Source organism: Triticum aestivum, chromosome 5B (genome assembly GCF_018294505.1).
Source record: "Triticum aestivum cultivar Chinese Spring chromosome 5B, IWGSC CS RefSeq v2.1, whole genome shotgun sequence".
Classification (NCBI taxonomy): domain Eukaryota; kingdom Viridiplantae; phylum Streptophyta; class Magnoliopsida; order Poales; family Poaceae; genus Triticum; species Triticum aestivum.
The window spans coordinates 631,352,592-631,358,654 of record NC_057807.1 but is presented as its reverse complement, the minus strand read 5'-3'; positions in this window follow the sequence as shown (position 1 = coordinate 631,358,654).

Here is a 6,063-nt window from a genome sequence, read left to right as displayed (position 1 = left end):
CAGTGGTTTATAAGCCCCACTGCCGCACCCCTCTCGAGCTCCTCTCCACCGCAGGCTTTCGGGCCTACTTGCTATTCCTTTGCCTGATGGGCCTTCTGGGCCTACTACGGGCCTGAATCCTGGCCCATACTAGGGTTTCTAGTCGTATTCAGGCGGTGGGGGCCCAGTAGGTGGCATTTCTTTGTTTTTTTTTCTTTACTTATTTTTGCTATTTTATTTTTTTCTAGTTTTTCTGTTTTGTTTTCTGCATTATTTATTTTATTTTATTTATTGCTTTATTTTTTAATTCTTTTTGCTTTTAGTTTTAGGAAAATTATAAACTTTCTGTTAGTGCCATTAGTTTTCAAATTTGAAAACACTTCTTTTGTTTTTTTGTTTTCTTTCTTGCTTTATTTATTTTATTTTGTTTCTACTTACAACAAAATACTTATTGTTGTTTTTTGTTTTGATTTCTGCATTATTTATTTTGTTTTGTTTTTCGCTTTATTTTTCAATTCTTTTTGCTTTTAGTTTTATGAAAATTATAAACTTTCTGTTAGTGCCACTAGTTTTCAAATTTGAAAACGCTTTTTTTGTTTTTTTGTTTTCTTTCTTGCTTTATTTATTTTATTTTGTTTCTACTTACAACAAAATACTTATTGTTGCTATTTTTAATTCTTACGAGGGCCGAACCGTAAGACATTAAAGCATTTCAAATGAACTCTGAAAAAGTTGAAAGTTGGCATGGTATCATAAATTGACCCACATAGCATGTGCATGTACAAAACGGACAATGGTATCATACTCGTCAGTTACAAATTTGGCATGGTATCATCATAATAGTTGCGGGAGAAAGTCTTCACTTTTTCTTCGCTTATGTCATTTGCTTATTGCGCCGTAACCATGGATAATCTTCGTCGTTTATCAGGATGCTGGGGTCAGCCTTGACTTTAAAGGGAGAAATTTCATGAAACTTTTCATAATCTTCGGACATGTCTGTCTTGTCCTCCACTCCCACGATGTCCCTTTTTCCTGAAAGAACTATGTGGCGCTTTGGCTCATCGTATGATGTATTCGCTTCCTTATCTTTTCTCTTTCTCGGTCTGGTAGACATGTCCTTGACATAGATAACCTGTGCCACATCATTGGCTAGGACGAACGGTTCGTCAGTGTACCCAAGATTTTTCTGATCCACTGTTGTCATTCCGTACTGTGGGTCTACCTGTACCCCGCCTCCTGACAGATTGACCCATTTGCATTTAAACAAAGGGACCTTAAAATCGTGTCCGTAATCAAGTTCCCATATGTCCACTATGTAACCATAATATGTGTCCTTTCCCCTCTCGGTTGTTGCATCAAAGCGGACACCGCTGTTTTGGTTGGTGCTCTTTTGATCTTGGTCAATCGTGTAAAATGTATTCCCATTTATCTCGTATCCTTTCCAAATCAATACAGTCAAAGATGGTCCCCTGGACAACAAGTACAGCTCATCACAAACAGTGTTGTCACCTTTGATACGTGCTTCCAACCAACTGTTGAAAGTCCTGATGTGTTCACATGTAATCCAGTCGTCGCACTGCTCCGGGTGTTTGGAGCGCAGACTGTTCTTGTGTTCATCGACATACGGGGTCACCAAGGTAGAGTTCTGTACAACTGTGTAGTGTGCTTGAGACCAAGAATATCCGTCCCTGCATATTATTGAGTCCCTTCCAAGCGTGCCTTTTCCAGTCAGTCTCCCCTCATACCGCGATTTAGGGAGACCTATCTTCTTAAGGCCAGGAATGAAGTCAACACAAAACCCGATGACATCCTATGTTTGATGGCCCATGGAGATGCTTCCTTCTGGCCTAGCACGGTTATGGACATATTTCTTTAGGACTCCCATGAACCTCTCAAAGGGGTACATATTGTGTAGAAATACGAGGCCTAGAATGACAATCTCGTCAACTAGATGAACTAGGACGTGCGTCATGATATTGAACAAGGATGGTGGGAACACCAGCTCGAAACTGACAAGACATTGCACCACATCAGTCCTTAGCCTTGGTATGATTTCTGGATTGATCACCTTCTGAGAGATTGCATTGAGGAATGCACATAGCTTCACAATGGCTAATCGGACGTTTTCCGGTAGAAGCCCCCTCAATGCAATCGGAAGCAGTTGCGTCATAATCACGTGGCAGTCATGAGACTTTAGGTTCTGGAACTTTTTGTCTGGCATATTTATTATTCCCTTTATATTCGACGAGAAGCCAGTCGGGACCTTCATACTGAGCAGGCATTCAAAGAAGATTTCTTTCTCTTCTTTCGTAAGAGCGTAGCTGGCAGGACCTTCATACTGCTTCGGAGGCATGCCCTCTTTTTCGTGCAAGTGTTGCAGGTCCTCCCGTGCCTCAGGTGTATCTTTTGTCTTCCCATACACGCCCAAGAAGCCTAGCAGGTTCACGCAAAGGTTCTTCGTCACGTGCATCAGGTCTTTCCAGTAGGGTAGGTTCCAAAATATAGATTTCTTCTTCCACATGGGTGTGTGATTCTCAGCATCATTCGGAACAGCTAGTCCGCCGAGACCCTTTCCAAAGATTACGTCTAAATCATTGACCATAGCAAGTACGTGATCACCGGTACGCATGGCGGGCTTCTTCCGGTGATCTGCCTCGCCTTTGAAATGCTTGCCTTTCTTTCGACATTGATGGTTGGTCGGAAGAAATCGACGATGGCCCAGGTACACATTCTTCCTGCAGCTTGCCAGGCATATACTATCGGTGTCAAGTAAACAGTGTGTGCATGCGTGGTATCCCTTGTTTGTCTGTCCTGAAAGGTTACTGAGAGCGGGCCAATCGTTGATGGTCACGAACAGCAACGCTTTTAGGTTAAATTCCTCCTGTTTGTGGTCATCCCACGTACGTACACCGTTTCCATTCCACAGCTGTAAAAGTTCTTCAACTAATGTCCTTAGGTACACATCAATGTTGTTGCCAGGTTGCTTAGGGCCTTGGATGAGAACTGGCATCATAATGAACTTCCGCTTCATGCACATCCAAGGAGGAAGGTTATACATACATAGAGTCACGGGCCAGGTGCTGTGATTGCCGCTCTGCTCCCTGAAAGGATTAATGCCATCCGCGCTTAAAGCAAACCATACGTTCCTTGGCTCACTTGCAAACTCATCCCAGTACTTTCTCTCAATTTTTATCCACTGCGACCCGTCAGCGGGTGCTCTCAACTTCTCGTCTTTCTTACGGTCCTCACTGTGCCATCGCATCAACTTGGCATGCTCTCCGTTTCTGAACAGATGTTTCAACCGTGGTATTATAGGAGCATACCACATCACCTTCGCAGGAACCCTCTTCCTGGGGGGCTCGCCGTCAACATCACCATGGTCATCTCGTCTGATCTTATACCGTAATGCACCACATACCAGGCATGCGTTCAGATCCTTGTACGCACCGTGGTAGAGGATGCAGTCATTAGGGCATGCATGTATCTTCTGCACCTCCAATCCTAGAGGGCATACGACCTTCTTTGTTGTGTATGTACTGTCGGGAAATTCGTTATCCTTTGGAAGCTTCTTCTTCAATATTTTCAGTAGCTTCTCAAATCCTTTGTCAGGCACAACATTCTCTGCCTTCCACTGCAGCAATTCCAGTATGGTACCGAGCTTTGTGTTGCCATCTTCGCAATTGGGGTACAACCCTTTTTTGTGGTCCTCTAACATGCGATCGAACTTCAGCTTCTCCTTTTGACTTTCGCATTGCGTCCTTGCATCGAAAATGACCCGGCGGAGATCATCATCATCGGGCACATTGTCTGGTTCCTCTTGATCTTCAGCAGCTTCGCCCGTTCCAGCATCATCGTGCACACCGTCTGGTTCCTCTTGATATTCAGTAGCATCACCGTATTCAGGGGGCACATAGTTTTCATCGTACTCTTCTTCTTCGCCGTCTTCCATCATAACCCATGTTTCTCCGTGCCTCGTCCAAACATTATAGTGTGGCATGAAACCCTTGTAAAGCAGGTGGGTGTGGAGGATTTTCTGGTCAGAGTAAGACTTCGTATTCCCACATATAGGGCATGGACAACACATAAAACCATTCTGCTTGTTTGCCTCAGCCACTTCGAGAAAATCATGCACGCCCTTAATGTACTCGGAGGTGTGTCTTGAACCGTACATCCATTGCCGGTTCATCTGCGTGCATTATATATAATTAAGTGTGTCAAAAGTCATTACAGAACATCATGAAAAGATAATTAAGTGACCAAATTAATAGAAGTTCATCATCACATTAAAACCAAAGTACATACATAGTTCTCAGCTAACAACATAAAGCTCTGTAGAGCATCTAAATTAATTAAACCATACACTGAAACTATGTAAAACATTTCAATGCGAAAACAAATGCGATCATAATCGCAACCAATGTAACAACTGATCCAACGGCATAATGATACCAAGCCTCGGTATGAATGGCATATTTTCTAATCTTTCTAATCTTCAAGCACATTGCATCCATCTTGATCTTGTGATCATCGACGACATCCGCAACATGCAACTCCAATATCATCTTCTCCTCCTCAATTTTTCTAATTTTTTCCTTCAACAAATTGTTTTCTTCTTCAACTAAATTTAACCTCTTGACAATAGGGTCGGTTGGAATTTCCGGTTCAACAACCTCCTAGATAAATAAAATCTATGTCACGTTGGTCGGCATAATTGTCATAAACAATAATAGTTATGAAAAGATAATATATATATATACCAAATCCGAATCATAGACAGGACGAGGGCCGACGGGGGCGGATACCAAAACCATCGCACTATATAAGATGCAATAATAAAAGTAAGAAAATTATACAAGTATCTATATAAACATACAAGTAAGAATTTGTTTTCCTTTCAGAAAGAAGATAAGAACAAGAGGCTCACCACGGTGGTGCCGGCGACGAGATCGGCGCAGGCGATCGACGGCGGTGAAGACGGGGACAGGACGTGACGGACCGCTAAACCTAGACAAATATTAAGGAAAATGGAGCTTGGAGGTCGAGCTTGGAGAGGAGAAAGCTTAAGTAGTGTGGCTCGGGCATTCCATCGAACACCTCGTGTGCATAGGAGGTGAGCTAGAGCACCACAAAGCTCTCCCCTCGCCGGCCACGAAAAACAGAGCACTGGGAGTGCTCTGCTCGCGGGCCAGGGATATATATAGGCAACTAATTGGTCCCGGTTGGTGACTTGAACCGGGACTAAAGGGCAGCCTTTGGTCCCGGTTCAAGCAACCAACCGGGACCAATGGTGGTGGGCCAGGAGCGAGGCCCATTGGTCCCGGTTCGTCCCACCAACCGGGACCAAAGGGTCCAGACGAACCGGGACCAATGGCCCACGTGGCCCGGCCGGCCCCCGGGGCTCACGAACCGGGTCCAATGCCCCCATTGGTCCCGTTTCTGGATTGAACCGGGACTAATGGGTTGACCCGGCCTGGACCAGTGCCCCCTTTTCTACTAGTGCATGTTTAAATCGAAAATAAAAGGTGTGATATATGTTTACTAGCTGCTTGATATTTGTGTAGACAGAGATGTCTGCCCGTTGCTATTTGGAAAACAAACAAAGTGCCCGCAATTTTGGTTGAACTGCACAAGAGAATAGTATAGTCACTGCATGCAGTGCCATTTGAAAATAGACACAGAAAGATTGGATAGTCACTTCATGGACTGCAGAAAAGTAGTACTGTACTATTTATTGGCCAACACTAGGTGCTTCATTGCTTTGGTCTGATTATACAATGGGCATCATTTTGCCCAAGTTAAATTTTGTATTCCGAAAATAGTCTCACAGTGTGATCGAGGGAAGAGCAAATCATATTGCAGTGCATGTTCCTCCATCATGTGTGGTTCATTCTCATGGTTCCAGCTATTGGTGAAACCACTTACGTTTGCAAGAGGAACTGTAGACTTCACAAACAAATTTGTCTTTCAGTCTATACTGAATGTTGTCCAATAGAAGCATCCATGTTAGTAGGAAGAACAAATGTTTTTTCTAGATCTTTGCTTTTGGAGCTACATATTTGTATATGATCTGTGAGTCATTGAGAT